Here is a 16,506-nt window from a genome sequence, read left to right on the forward strand (position 1 = left end):
CCTTCTCAGAAGCTTGAGAGAATCCAAGCTTAAATTTAATACAGGGTCAACAACTGCAGATGCTTTACAGTGAGAAATTAAGACAATGGTAAGGATTGGAATCCCCCTTCATGGATCACTGCCTTGCTGTGGGGAAGGGGCTTGCGTAACTCAGTGAAGCCGTAAGCTATGCCGTGCAGGACCACCCAAGACGGACAGGTCATGGTGGAGAGTTCTGACAAAAAGTGGTCCACTGGAGAAGGAAATGGCAACCCACTCCAGTATTCTTGCCAAGAAAACCCCATGGAACGTATCACAAGGCTAAAAGAGATGACGCTGGGAGACGAGCCCCTCAGGTCGGAAGGTGTCCAATATACTACTGGGGAAGAGCAGAGGGCATTTCCAAGTAGCACCAGAAAGAGTGAAGCGGCTGGGCCAAAGCCAAAAGGACACTGTGTCTGGTGGTGAAAAGAAAGTACGATGCTGTAAAGAACAATATTGTTTAGGAACCTGGAATGTCAGATCAATGAATCAAGGTAAGCTGGAGGTGGTCGAACTTGAGATTGAACATCGACATCTTGGGAATCAGCGAACTAAAATGGACAAGCATGGGCGAATTTAATTCAGGTGACCATTATATCTACTACTGTGGGCAAGAATCCCTTAGAAGAAATAGAGTAGCACTCATAGTCAACAAAAGGGTGGGAAAAGCAGTACTGGGGTACAATCTCAAAAACGATAGAATGATCTCAGTACGAATCCAAGGCAAACCATTCAACATCACAATAATTCAAGTCTATGCCCCAACCACTGAGGCCGAAGAAGCTGAGGTTGATCAGTTCTATGAAGACCTACAACACCTTCTAGAACTAACACCAAAAAAAGATGTCCTCTTCATCAGAGGGGATTGGAATGCTAAAGTAGGAAGTCAAGAAATCACTGGGATAACAGGCAAGCATGGCCTTGGTGTACAAAATGAAGCAGGACAAAAGCTAATAAGAGTTTTGCCAAGAGAACTCGCTGATCACAGCAAACACTCTTTTCCAACGGCACAAGAGGCGACTCTACACATGGACATCACCAGATGGTCAATATCGAAATCAGATTGATTATGTACTTTGCAGCCAAAGTTGGAGAAGCTCCATACAGTCAGTAAAAACAAGACTTGGAGCTGACTGCGGCTCAGATCATGAGCTGCTTCTTGCAAAATTTCGGCTTAAACTGAAGAACGTAGGAAAAACCACTAAACCATTCAGGTCTGACCTCAATCATATCCCTTATGAATATACAGTGGAGGTGAGGAATAGATTTCAGGGATTAGACCTGACAGACAGAGTGCCTGAGGAACTATGGATGGAGGTCCGTAACATTGTTCAGGAGGCAGCAACTCAATCCATCCCCAAGAAAAAGAAGTGCAAGAAAGCCAAGTGGCTATCTGATGAGGCTTTACAAATAAGCGAAAGCGAAGGGAAGCGAAAAGCAAGGAGAAAGGGGAAGATATACTCAAATGAATGCAGAGTTCCAGAGAACAGCAAGTAGAGACAAGAAGGCCTTCTTAAATGAACAATGCAAAGAAATCGAGGAAAACAATAGAATGGGAAAGACTAGAGATCTTTTCAAGAAAATCGGAGATCTCAAGGGAACATTTTGTGCAAAGATGGGCATGATAAAGGACAAAGAAGGCAGGGACCTAACAGAAGCAGATGAGATTAAGAAGAGGTGGAAGGAATACACAGAAAAACTATACAGGAAAGATCTTAAAGTCCCTGATAGCCATGATAGTGTGGTCACTAAACTTGAGCCGAACATCCTAGAGAGTGAAGTCAAGTGGGCCTTAGGAAGCATTACTAACAACAAAGCTAGCGGAGATGACAGTATTCCAGCTGAGCTATTTAAGATCCTAAAAGATGATGCTGTTAAAGTGCTGCACTCAATATGCCAACAAATTTGAAACACTCAACAATGGCCACAAGGAAAAGGTCAGTTTACATTCCAATTCCAAAGAAAAGCAGTGCCAAAGAGTGTTCAAACTACCATACAATTGCGCTCATTTCACATGCCAGCAAGGTTATGCTCAAAATCCTACAAGCTAGGCTTCAGCAGTATGTGAACCGAGAACTACCGGAAGTACAAGCTGGGTTTCGAAGAGGCAGAGGAACTAGAGATCAAATCGCCAATGTTCGCTGGATCATGGAGAAAGCAAGAGAATTCCAGAAAAACGTCTATTTCTGCTTCATTGACTACGCTAAAGCCTTTGATTGTGTGGATCACAACAAACTGTGGCAAATTGTTAAAGTGATGGGAGTACCAGACCACCTTACCTGTCTCCTGAGAAACCTGTACAAGGGACAAGAAGCAACAGTAAGAACCGGATATGGAACAACCGATTGGTTCAAAATTGGGGAAGCAGTATGACAAGGCTGTATATTGTCCCTCTGCTTATTTAATTTATATGCAGAGTACATCATGAGAAACGCTGGGTTGGATGAATCACAGGTTGGAATTAAGATTGCCGGGAGAATTATCAACAACCTCAGATACGCAGACGATACCACCCTAATGGCAGAAAGCGAAGAGGATCTAAAGAGCCTCTTGTTGAGGGTGAAAGTGGAGTGTGCAAAAGCTGGTTTGAAACTCAACATTAAAAAAACTACGATCATGGCATCTGGTCCCATCACTTCCTCGCATATAGAAGGGGAAGAAATGGAAGCAGTGACAGATAGCAACGTATGGCTGTGAGAGCTGGACTATAAGGAAGGCTGAGCGCCGAAGAATTGATGCCTTCGAACTGTGGTGCTGGAGAAGACTCTTATGAGTCCCCTGGACTGCAAGGAGGTCAAATCATATAGGGTTTTAAAGGTCAAAACCAACACCTTGAATTTGGCCCGGAAAACAACTGGTAACCAGTGCAACTCCTTCAGCACTGGAGTGATGTGATCTCGCCGGCGGCTGCCTTTTATCAGGCGAGCCGCCGCGTTCTGTACCAGCTGCAGTTCCTAAACTGTCTTCAAGGGTAACCCCACGTAGAGCGCATTACAGTAGTCTAAACGAGAGGAGACCAGGGCATGTACTACCGATGGGAGCAGATGGTTGGGAAGGAAGGGGCGCAGCCGCCGTATCAGATGGAGTTGATACAGCGCTGTCCAGCTCACAGCTGACACCTGAGCCTCCATGGACAGCTGGGAGTCCAAAATGACCCCCAGGTTGCGGACCTGGTCTTTCAAGGGTAGCCGTACCCCATTCAACACCAGGTCAACATCCCCCAACCTCCTCTTGTCTCCCACCAAAAGTACCTCGGTCTTGTCAGGGTTCAGCTTCAGCTTATTCCTCCCCATCCAGCCACTCATGGTCTCCAGACATTTGGACAGGGATTCTACGGCCAACCTTGGTGAAGATTTGAATGAGAGGTAGAGCTGCGTGTCATCCGCATATTGATGACACTGCACCCCAAACCTCCTGATGATGGCCCCCAGCGGCTTCACATAGATGTTAAATAGCATCGGAGAGAGGATGGAACCCTGTGGCACCCCACAAGTAAGTGGCCACGGGTCCGAAACCTCCTCTCCCAGAGCTACCCTCTGGTACCTGCCGGAGAGGAAGGACCGGAACCACCGCAATACAGTGTCTCCAATGCCCAACCCCTCCAGGCGGTCCAGGAGGATACCGTGGTAAACGGTATCAAAAGCCGCTGAGAGGTTGAGGAGAACAAGGAAGGAGCATTCACCCCTATCCAGAGCCCTCCTCATATCATCTACCAAGGCGAGCAAGGCTGTTTCTGTCCCATGCCCAAGCCTGGGTGAATGCTAGAGATGGCTAGATAGCATCACCGATGCAAAGAATATGAACTTGAGCACGCTCCGGGAGAGAGCGGAGGACAGGAAGGCCTGGCGTGCTATGCTCCATGGGGTCACAAAGAGTCAGTCACGACTTAATGACTGAACAACAACAAGGATCGGAATGAAGTAAAAGGTGGGAAAAGATTAAGTTACCAAATAAAACATACAACAGTCATCAGCCGTTCTTCCTCCACTCAGTATACAAAGAGAAACAATCCTTTTACAGATAGGAGGCTGCCATATATTCAGTCAGACAATTGGCCCATTTAGCCCAGTATTGTCTATTCTGACTGGCAGAGAATCTCTGGAGTCTCAGATACAGGTCTTTCATTCTCTGCTACTGCAGATCATTTTAAGTGAAGGTGCAAGGATGGAACCAGGTGCCTTCTGCATGTGCTCTTCCATTAAGCTATGGTGGCTGTCCCCAAACAGGTGCCCTCCAGATGTGTTGGACTACAACTCCCAGCATCCTGACCATTAGCTGTGCTGGCTGGGGCTGGTGGGAGTTGAAGCTCAACACATCTGGAGGGCACCCAGTTGGGGAAGTCTGAGCTACGGCCTTTCCCAAACATCTTTCACTCAAAATCAGAGGTGGATTCCAAAAAAGCACTTGTGCTATAGTAGTTCCCTCTAAGGTGTTTTAAGCATTGTTTTATCTTACTATCAAGGACACAGAATTTACTAAACAATTTTTTGCTTCCAGTCCTATGCATAATTGTTTGGAAATAAGTTCCATGGAATTCAAATGGACATCTGAGTAAATCTGCATAGGAGGTGGCTGTTAAAGCTATCTTTCACAATACATATATATGACAGTGTTCTCATTCAACCTGTTTTCAGTTTCAGGGCGTACTGTGCCACAGTCTGCCTCACCTTTAGCCACAAGTGGAGTTAAAGTGTGATCTTCTTCACAGTTTCAAAAAGCACTGAAAAGGCTTCATGTGCTGATTCTAACCCATTTTAATTACGGTGGAACACTCCATGTTAATTAACACCGCTGAGGGTCCTTCTCAGGTAGAGTAGATGAAGCACAACGGAATGCGCCCATGACAGGAGAATCGGTCTTCTGTTTGCTGGAATTAGCCATTTACTCTCCCATTATACTGCTAGCACTGCAGTCTAGCTCCGAGCAAGCTAGGTCTGACCTAGCACATTTCATCAACTGGATGGCTTTAAAATTATTCCCGTAGGTGCTTATAAAGAAATGTTTTTCCACAAGAGTTTTTAGATCTACAGTAGGTCACATCTCCTCTCAGACCTTAGGGACCTGCTATGGTAATGGTCACTATTCTCTTCTTTCTCCAAGACTGCTGTGGGAAACAATAATGAGAGGGTCTAGTGTACTTTCCTAACCTTTTCCCAGGCAAAGTTAGTGCATGGAGCCATCTAAGTGGACCAATGCTAATAATGCACATTCAATTCTACTTTTTCCATCATGTGTTGGATCCAAACTAATTGCACAATCCTATGCATAGCTATTCAGAAGTAGGTCTGATTTAATTCAATGGGACTTATTCCTAGATAAGTGTGCATAGGTTTGCAGCCTAACAAGCCCACAAGCAAGACAAGAGCACAATATCACCCTTCCCCTTATTTTCCCCAGCAACTGGTACTGACAGGCACACTGTCTGCAATACTGGAGGTAATATACAGCCATCCTGCCTAGTAGCCATTGATAGCCTTCTCCTCCATGAATTGTCTAATCCCCTTTTAAAGCCATCCAAGTTGGTGCTTATCACTACATCTCGTGGTAGCAAATTTCATAGTTTAGCTATATGCTGTGTGAAGAAATACTTCCTTTTATTCATCCTGAATTTCCCACCACTCAGTTTCGTTATGACCCCTGTTTCTAGTATTGCAAGAGAGGGAGAAAAAGAATTCCCTATCCACTTTCTCCACATCATGCATAATTTTATTCATCTCTATCATGTTCCCTTCCTGACTCACCTTTTTTCTAAGCTAAAATGCCTCAAACATGGTAACATTTTGTCATAGGGGAGTTGCTCCAGCCTCTTGATCATTTTGGTAGCCCTGTTCTGCACCCTTTCCAGCTCCACAATATCCGTTTTGAGGTGCAGTGGCCAGAACTGTGTACAATATTCCAAGTGTGGTCACACCATGGATTTGTATAAATGCATTATGATATTGGCAGTTTTGTTTTCAACTCATTTCCTAATGATCCCCCGTGTGGAACTGCCTTTTTCCCAGCATCTGCACACTGATTGACATTTTCATTGAGCTAATTACCACAACCCCAAGATCTCTTCCCTGGTCAGATACTACCGGCCCAACCCCCATCAGTGTATATGTAAAGTTAGGCTTTTCTGCCTCAATGTGCATCTCTTTACACTTGCTTACACCAAGCCACATTTGCCACTCTAATGTTCATTCTTCCAGTTTGCAGAGATCCTTTTGGAGCTCTTCATGATCTCTTTTGGTTTTAACCACGCTAAATTATTTGTTATTGTCAACAAACCTGGCCACCCCACTGCTCACCCCTAACTCCAGATCATTTATGAACAAGTTAAAAAGCATTGGTCCGCATACACATCCCTGTGAGTTCCCACCATTTATATCCCTCCATTGTGACAACTGGAGATTTATTTCTACTCCTGGTTTCTGTTCTTTAGCCAGTCACCTATCCATAAGGGACATCTCTTATTCCATGGCTGCTAAGTTTTCTCAAGAGCCTTTGCTGAGGGACTTTGTCAAACGCCTTTTGAAAGTCTAACTAAACCACCTCTATCGGTTCACCCCATCTACAGTACATGCTTATTAACACTCTCAAAGAACTCTAAAAGATGAGTGAAACACGACACTACCTTTGCAGAAGCCATGTTGATTCTTCTTCAGCAAAACCTGTCCTTCTATGTGTTTGATAATTTTATCTTTGATAACGCTTTCTACCAATTTACCCAGAACAGACATTAAGCCAACTGGCCTGTAATTTTCTGAATCCTCCACTCCTTTTGATCTGTCTTAAAAATTGGCATCACATTAGCTACTTTTCAGTCCTCTGGTACAGAGTCCGATCTTAGGCACGTTTTATTTTTTCCAGCAATGTCTTTAAGTACTTTAAGGACTCTTAGATGGATACCATCTGGGCCTGGTGCTTTGTTTGTTTTCAATTTGACAATAAGGTCTAGAACATGCTCTCTTTTCACTGTTCTTTGCCTCAGTTCCTCACATTCTCTTCCATCATGGAGGCCAGAGGAAACTAAGTCAAGAGAAAATTCCACGATCTACATCCCACTACTGAGAAGACCCTGTCTCATATAAACACTCACTCTCACTTTTAATGGTGGGTAGCACAAGGTCTCTGAAGATGTTCAGGCAGATTCATATGTCATCACATAGTTGTTAAGATATCCTGGCCATTTACAGACTTAAAGATCAACACCAATACTTTGAATTGGATTTGAAAAGCAACTGGGAGTCAGTAAAGTTAATGCAAAACTGGAGTTATATAGTCTGAATAACAAGACCGAGTTAAAACTCATGCTATTGTGCTCTGGTCCACTCGTAGTTTCCCTGAACACTTTTCAAAGGCAGCTACATGTAAAGAGCATTGTATAAGTCTATTCTCCCATGCAACATTGCAAGGGCATGAGTGACAGTAGCTAGATTTTGTTGTTCCAGGAGAGTGCAAATAGATCACCAGCCTAAGGGTGCAATCCTATGCATGTTTAGACAGAACACAGTCCTACAACTCCCAGCATTCCCCAGCCAGCATAGCTGTCTAAACATGCATAGGATTGAGCCCTAAACTGATAAAAGATGTCCCTATATCAAAGAGCAGTACTGGATCCAGGAACATGCCCACACTCCAAACCTGGGCCTTAGGACATTAGTTATATGACTACTCTCATATCACACATTGTCCCAGAACCATAAACACCTCCACCTCATCTGGATCAAGTTTCAGTTTTATTTGCCTTCATCCATATTACTTCAGGGCCTCAGCTTCCACTCTGTGAGAAGATGGAAAGCAGAAATAAAGCTGTGCATCTTCAAGCTACGGGAGTATTGATATGCAGCAGGAGGCTGCTTGACTAACACTTCTCCAAGGTCAGCTCAGCATCTGGGACTGATTTCCCTTTGTCTATTGGATGACACAGTTCTACATTAGTTAGCTATGAATATTCAACAGAAGAACTTTGAATACTGAAACTCACTTTCCTACCTGACGCAGAGCCAAAAACTCTGCAAGCTATTATTCATCAACAAAAGATGGTAGCTAAAATTATTTTCTTGTAGCTATCTGGACAGCTAAGAGAGTTTAGCTGCACGTATAGCTGACTTTACATGTTGGCAATGGATTTACTTTAGACTAGGCTATCTATTACCCATGTGCAACCCAAGCCAGTGATTTTCAGAGCTATGTTTAAGGGCACAAAGAGAGTACACTTGGTAGAGACATTTTAGTTCATGATATACCTGTATATCATTTTCTTTTCATGTAAACTTAGTAGGCCATTTCCAGATTTAGTCATATTTTGAGTAGACCCACAGAAATCAATGGGCCTTAAGTTAGTCATGACTAACCCATTGATTTCATTGGGTCTATTCAAAGTGTGACTAAATCCAGAACCAACCCAAAAGGTCTCAGATGATGCAGCACTTCCAAGTTTTGGTGCAGGTGCAAACATAGCCATTGCATATTACCAAAATAAATCAAAATTACTGTTCTAAGAAATATCTGTCCTGCTCTCAAGTGTGCCTGACATCATGTATGATGCATGCTCTGGCATTTCAGAAGCCAGAATTCTGGTTTATTTAATTTCACACCAAAGGGAGTAGCATCTGTAAAATACTGCTTTCCCAGAAAGAGAGTGGAGGGGAGCCATATTTCAGAGGGGACAAAAATAAGAATGTGTAAAAAAAATGAAAATGAAATACCTTGTTATTTATAGTATTATATGGAACTATCATACATTAGAAGCAGGTTTTCAGCCTTAGTCCTAAGGTCGGAAAATGGTAGGCCAACCTTCTTAAGGATGCATTCGTATACATCAGACACTCCCAACCTAGTGCCCTCCAGATGTTTTGGACTTCAGCTCCCATCACTCTCAGCCAGTACAGCCAATGGACAGGAATACTGGGAGTTGTAGTCCAAAACATCTGGAGGGCACCAGGTTGGCGAAAGCTGCTATACACACTAATGTAAGAGTAAGTTCCTTTGATTTCCGTGGAACTTACTTCAGAGTAAATGTGCATAGAACCAGTCCCACTAAAAGAGGCAACTTTCTTAGAATCGGTGTTTAAAGCCACCTGAGCAGGTCTGGTTGTGACTGATGTTATTCATTTTGAACCTAGGAAATACAGGGCCGTGCATTTTGAAACAAGGAAAATATAAACGTTTCCAAGCTATCCCATACATATGGTATTTTTTTTTAACTCACCAGGTTATTTGCTATCTTCCTTCCCATCATTTTCAAGGAAGGCTAAAATAAACTAGTAACTGACATGGTATTTCAGTTCTAGAAAGCCTGTTTATCCATAGGACTGTTCATATATTAATTTTTGCCACACTTCGTCCACAACTTCTGGAACATTGAATGGACAAGGCTAACACTTGTGGTTATTTTAATAAAACTGTGGCAGAGCCAAGCAGAGCCAGAGTGTGTATCCCAGGAAATTGCAGATCCAGCCAATGGAAAACAGGCAGAATGTTCAGTAAATCTCATTGATATTGGCTGCAGGTCATAGGAGATTGACCCACAACTAGGGATGGATGGATCTGTCTATTTCAGGCTCTCATGCATTCATGCATAAGTCTGTTCCACCTCATATATATGGAGAATGCATCCTGTGTTGGATGGGAGCCCAGGGGCCACACATGTATGCATGCATACATGCACCCTTCCCCACACATCTACTTCCCATACACATATCTATCTATCCACAAGTACACCCACATACATATACATGCACGCACACAGACAAACACACAGCCACATCGTAGTAACGGACAGCAGTACTATCAAACTTCTGTAATGTCTCAACATTAACTACACCAAAACCTCTGCTTGCATCCTCAGATTTGTGTTGCATTTCAAGCCCTGCCAGTTCTTTTCTATCACCAGGTAAACCTAGTCTGAAAAGGGAGTTCATTTCCTCTATGTGTCCTATGTTTCTGCACACTACCTGTTCATATCAACACACTAGGCTGTGAATGTTATTCTGTAAAATCTTGATCTGAAACTGGGTCTTTGGAGCCACCCACCAATTATTTCATTCCCACACCTCAAGCTACCTGCTCTGTTTCAGAAATAATCCCAATGTTTCAAAAGAAAACCTGGGAATCTGCTCAAAAGCTTATATATATTAATGCACTAATAAGGAGATACTTGCAATGTTCTGCTGATGGATTCCTCACCGGTGACAAGTGTGAGAAAGGTCAGGCACTAACGAATTTGTAGAGAGACAGAAGGAAGCTCTTGGTACTGATACAACAGGAGGCAGTATCTCTGTGTGTGAGAGAATTTAGCACTTTTGTTGGTACATGAGGTCAAAGGACAGGCTAGGAGGGCAGACACTGGATGTTTGCTTTTTTAAAACACACACAAATATCCTGCTATTTGTTTTCTGCTATTTCCCTATGTATAATTTACTCAGACATCTCCCTGTGCCTTTAGCTATGTTCTTTTCTCTACAAAATTTAAACCATTGATTTCCAAAAAGCTTGGGAAACAACTTTATTTTTGTTGTTTCCTGTATAAATTACAGGGTCATCTGTACCAACCTTTTAATAAGAGAGCAATTCAGGCAAAGAATGTAAAAATGGGGAACAAATTAAACTCACTCATACAAAAGAAAGATATTTCCTCTGATTATTAAGTGGCTCTAGATAAGTGTTCTGCAGTGTGTGGTTTTTTCCTGGTCAAGACAAGGCTTATTTTTCGTTGCCATGGTATATGCACACTCTTGGAATAGTAACTTTCATGATGAGAAAGGGAGGCTAGAGCTTATGAAGTTGACCTACAGAAATTATGCACCCACTTTCATGACCTCATGAAAGTGTGAACATAACAAGAGCCCTGTGTAATCAGATCAAGAGTCCATCTAGTACAGCATCCCATTTCCAATGGAGGACAGCGAGATACTTACGGGAAACCCATGTCATGAAGGCCAAAGCTTTCCTCAATTCGTTATCTAGCAACTGGTACCCAGACCACAGACACCCCTTTTAGCCATCCTGGCCATTCTCCATGGGTTTGACTAGTTCACTTTTAAGCAATCTAAGCCAGTGTCTATCTCCCACATTGTGCCAGTGAATTCTATAAATGATGTGTGTATTGTGTGAAGAAGTAATTAAAATTGGGGTGGGCAGAGAGCCTTGTGGATGCCAAGAGAGATATCTTCAGACTCATTTGGTGCCCATAGGCACCACAGTGGACACCTCAACCATATAATGACATAAAGATATTCTGATTCTAGCTAATTTACACCTAGTCCCTTACACAGGAATTTGTCTTTTATTGTTCTTGATGAGCACCAAATTGAAATTTTCATTGAGCTCTCTGCCATGACTCTTCCCTGAATAGTCAATCAGTTCAGATCCCTTCAGGTAAATGGCTCTCCGTTGAACTGTCAAAGGATCTACAGCCTTTCTTGGATGATGATCCGTCCTTCACACAGGCCATGGGTGGAAGTTCCTCCTTCAGACTAAAGCAACTAGTCACCAGCAACGATGGACCACAAAGCAGGGGATACAAGTCTAGAAACTAGCACCTGCCACAAACACCAACGTCAAGTCTGCCCCCATATCTATTCAAGCAATGCTATAAGGGAACCTAATAATATCCGCCTATATGCAGAGTACATCATGAGAAATGCCGGGTTGGATGAATCAGAGGTCGGAATTAAGATTGCAGGGAGAATTATCAACAACCTCCGATATGCAGACGATACCACCCTAATGGCAGAAAGCGAAGAGGATCTCAAGAGCCTCTTGTTGAGGGTGAAAGAGGAGAGTGCAAAAGCTGGTTTGAAACTCAACATTAAAAAAACTAAGATCATGGCATCTGGCCCCATCACTTCCTGGCATATAGAAGGGGAAGAAATGGAAGCAGTGACAGATTTTACTTTCTGGGGCTCCAAGATCACCGCAGACGGTGACTGTAGCCATGAAATTAAAAGACGCTTGCTCCTTGGGAGGAAAGCTATGGACAACCTAGACAGCATAGTAAGAAGCAGAGACATCACCTTGCCGACAAAGGTCCGTCTAATCAAAGCTATGGTTTTCCCAGTAGTAATGTATGGCTGTGAGAGCTGGACTATAAGGAAGGCTGAGCGCCGAAGAATTGATGCTTTCGAACTGTGGTGCTGGAGAAGACTCTTACGAGTCCCCTGGACTGCAAGGAGGTCAAATCAGTCCATCCTAAAGGAAATCAACCCTGACTGCTCATTGGAAGGACAGATAATGAAGCTGAAGCTCCAATATTTTGGCCACCTAATGCGAAGAGAAAACTCCCTGGAAAGGACCCTGATGCTGGGAAAGACTGAAGGCAAAAGGAGAAGGGGACGGCAGAGGATGAGATGGCTAGATAGCATCACGGATGCAATGAATATGAACTTGAGCACGCTCCGGGAGAGAGCGCAGGACAGGAAGGCCTGGCGTGCTATGGTCCATGGGGTCACGAAGAGTCGGACACGACTGAACGACTGAACAACAACAACAACAATATCATCACTGTCATCCTCAAGGATTTGCACAAATTCTAACATAATCTGTGCCATCATATATATGCCAGCCATGCTCTTATACCATTTACATAAACCATACCAGGCCATATCTATGCACAAGCACAGATGGACACAAATCAGTCATTAAAAATGACAACATTGAAAATTTCATTAGGGACCATTTCAATCTCCCTAGTGACTTTGGACATTTTTTAACCAGATCTGAAGATTTCCACACTTTAGCAAAAAGGGTTCAAAGGGAGACTCCACTGGGAAGCTGCTGAGTTGGAACAATTTGCAGATTTTGACACCTTCAGATTTGGGCTTAATAGAGGGTGGGAGTAGCTAGCTCAAAGCAAAAAGTAATTGTCCCTTTTTATGTCTTCATTATCTATACTATTCATCTTGGTTTGCCAATTTATTAACAGCTGGGAGAGGCCGACACCTGCTCTGATTGGATCTTTTAGTCTTTTGGCTGAATGTCATTTTCATGTGTGTTCTACACGTGACACACACCTCTTTCTTGCATTGCTGGGCCTTGCAGCCTCAGTTTATAATAACAGTTCTTCCCCCAATCCCACCTTCTTCTTTGTGACTGAATGTGAGACAGAATAATATTTCTGGCATCTAATGAAGGTATATGCCACAATTCATTAGTCTTTAAGGTACCACTATAGACTCTTGTCGTTTGAGGTCGATATTTGCTAGATCTGTGATGAACACCTATTCATGCACGCAAATCATTATTGAAGTTGCAGGTAATAAGTAGTCAGTGCATAAATCAGCACTTGGATAAGAGGTGTTGTGTTTGGTTTGGTTTTAATTTCCACCTAGTCTATAATATATTTGTTTAAAGAACATCTGTCAGAAGCCTTAATGTTTGTGTTGCAGATAGGATTGTCAACTTTTCCCCTGTGCATTAACAGTTGTGGGACAAGCAGTCATGGGACAAACATGTAGATGCAGTGATGGAAGTCTTTGCCTGCTGTATTTCTGGGTCTCAAGCAGCTTTTAAAAGCCCTGCAGCCCTTGCAGAAAGAAATCAGCAGCCCTGTTTGCTCAGTCTACTACACACAGTCACATACACAAGGCTAGGTATGCCCTTGCAGGTTTCTTAGTTCAACAGCACTCTATAAAGCACAGGTACAAGCATCCTTATTTTTAGACCAGTAAATGTGCCTAGGATTACAGCCTTAATGACACTGGGTGAAAATAAGTACTGAGGGAAGCTTCACTTCTAAATGTCTGTGCCAAGCTACTATTAAAGACACAGGAGCAAGACTGGGGAAAAAAGGTGGCAACCCTACGAAAAGCACCAGATCCCTCCCAAGGAAGATCATCTCATTTGTTTTTATTGGAACATGCTTCCAAGAATTAGCGACCAGCAGCAACTGGAAGGTGGGTGTGACGGTGTAGTAGATTAACACCTAGCACAGTACCTTCTGGACGGCAGAGGATGAGACGGCTAGATAGCATCACCGATGCAATGAATATGAACTTGAGCATACTCTGGGAGAGAGTGGAGGACAGGAAGGCCTGGCATGCTATGGTCCATGGGGTTATGAAGAGTCGGACTGGACTTAACGACTGAACAACAACACAGTACCCTCCACCCTCCAGTCCCAACCCCAGCTACAGCAATTGAATGCACTAGTTTCTGCATGTTCAGCTAGGGCTAACAAATGCTGCACATTTGGTGAAATTGCTTTCATCATGCAGAAAACCCAGGCTGTAAATCTCTCAGCAGTCATCAGAATACTGATGTGATTTGTTGTTTTATTGTGTTTTTCCCCCTCCAGTAATTGGCTTTAATTAAAAGTGCACAAACAGAATAAACTAACCAAGCAGGCTATGGCAAGAGCCAACTCGAAAAAAGAAAATACACCACACAGTTATAACAGTGAAATGCAAACATCCCCCTCCCCATCCTCCTCTCCCCCCCACACTCTGTACTGGGGGCCAGTTCGCACAATCACCGCCACTTAAACAAGCCTTGGTGGCTTGTTTAAGCCGCAGCACCTTCCAGGCGCCATTTGAATAATCACTGCCCAGACACGGCTTGCCGTCTCACCCAAACCTGGGCGGCATGGCTTGTTTGAGCGTCAAATAACCCAACAACAGCCCCTGGATTAAGCCTGTGCAGTTCTGCATTTCAAACTCCCTCAAATCATAGCACCATCATAACTACAGGGATAAAGTGGAGGATGCTTCTGCTTCCCCCTGGGACCCTAGACCTAAGCCCCAAGGTCCAGACCAAGCTGTACCACTACTCTGCCGCAGAACCCCGTTCGGTGTTCTTCCCTCCCTCTCTGTGGCGTGCAACAGCAGGCAAGGCGGAGAGCCTCCCAAGGGGGCTGGCTTTCCTCCCTCGCTCTTAATGGCACCCTAACCCCAGTCGGAAGGGCCAGTTTCTCCACGCTGCCGAGTTAATTAGGGCGCAATCCTAGGCATGCTTAGAGAGAAAGCAAAAGTCCTATACCACCTAGCATTCCCCAGGCATCACTGCCGGCTGGGCTTGTAGGGCTTCTTTTCCTGGCGGGGGAATACGGGGAGTTGCAGGGCTTCTTTTCCGTCTAAAGGTGCCTAGGCTTACGCCCTTAAGAGCCCATCCCGGCTTCCCGAGAAGGCCGTCTTCCCCTCGCATGCATGACCGCGCAGCCACTCGGCCACTCACCCCTGGCTGTGTAGTCGCAGCCGCGCTTCTTCCTGGCCCCGCCAACGGGTCCCACGCCTCCGCCTGGCCAAGCGAAGGGCGCGGGGAGGCTGCGCGCACAGCTGCCTTCCCTGTGGCTGGTGGGGCGCGCAGGTTTGGAAGGCGGGGAGCTCAGGGCCGAGGCCTCTCCGAAGGGCGGCGGCGGCGGCGGCGGCGGCGTCTGGCTGCTGTGGTGGTAGGCAGCGCTTTTCCCGCTCCAGCTCATCCCCCGAGGAGGCCCTGCAGCTGTCCGTCCTCCTGCCTGGGTCTAGCACAACAGTTTGCCTCCCTTGCGTCGGTACCAACGTCACGTCATTGTGGAGAGCCTCCTCAGTTACAGCCCAGTGAGGAAGGCCCTGGTCCGTTACCTCAGTTTGTTTGTTGTTCCGACCAGGAGAGCGCTATGGCGGGGGGTGCGGGGGGTGGGGGGGAGAGAGGGAGAGAGAGGCTGATTTTTTATTGTTTCGAGGTTTTAAAAGTTGAAGGCTTCCGGGTTTTAAGGATGCTTCTTGGCTTGAGAATTAATCGTCTTCAACGCAGTGGCATTTTCTCGCGAGTAAACATGCGAAGGACCAGGTGTAGTAGCTATACGTGTTGAAGAGAGGGTTAGAATAGGCAGTGGCTGGGGTGAGACAGAGTAGTCGTCCCACCCCTCTAAAATAATAGGATACATTCCAAATGTCCCGCCAAAGGATTTTAAAAAATGTATTTTTATCCCACCCTTCCTCCAGTTTGCTGAAGTCGGTGTTCATGTTGTTGTTGTTCAGTCGTTCAGTCGTGTCCGACTCTTCGTGACCCCATGGACCATAGCACGCCAGGCCTTCCTGTCCTGCGCTCTCTCCCGGAGCGTGCTCAAGTCCATATTCATTGCATCGGTGATGCTATCTAGCCATCTCATCCTCTGCCGTCCCCTTCTCCTTTTGCCTTCAGTCTTTCCCAGCATCAGGGTCTTTTCCAGGGAGTTTTCTCTTCGCATTAGGTGGCCAAAATATTGGAGCTTCAGCTTCATTATCTGTCCTTCCAATGAGCAGTCAGGGTTGATTTCCTTTAGGATGGACTGATTTGACCTCCTTGCAGTCCAGGGGACTCGTAAGAGTCTTCTCCGGCACCACAGTTCGAAAGCATCAATTCTTCGGCGCTCAGCCTTCCTTATAGTCCAGCTCTCACAGCCATACATTACTACTGGGAAAACCATAGCTTTGATTAGACGGACCTTAGTCGGCAAGGTGATGTCTCTGCTTCTTACTATGCTGTCTAGGTTGTCCATAGCTTTCCTCCCAAGGAGCAAGCGTCTTTTAATTTCATGGCTAC

General features: G+C 44.7%; 1 protein-coding gene across 3 annotated transcripts in view; it reads right to left on the reverse strand.

The window, feature by feature from the left end:
- The window catches only part of CPQ (carboxypeptidase Q), a 265,330-nt gene extending 249,766 nt beyond the window's left edge, over positions 1-15,564 (reverse strand). Inside the window, exon 1 of one of the 3 annotated variants that reach the window (XM_084848003.1) lies at positions 15,178-15,564. The gene's annotated coding sequence lies outside the window, so the exon portion shown is untranslated. The remainder of the gene's footprint in view (positions 1-15,177) is intronic. The other 2 variants (XM_084848005.1, XM_084848004.1) reach the window with 2 other exon arrangements.
- Positions 15,565-16,506: the final 942 nt, after the last annotated feature.

The sequence above is a fragment of the Heloderma suspectum genome, chromosome 4 (genome assembly GCF_057233095.1).
Source record: "Heloderma suspectum isolate Gila_16-S chromosome 4, 16-S_ref, whole genome shotgun sequence".
Taxonomy (NCBI): domain Eukaryota; kingdom Metazoa; phylum Chordata; class Lepidosauria; order Squamata; family Helodermatidae; genus Heloderma; species Heloderma suspectum.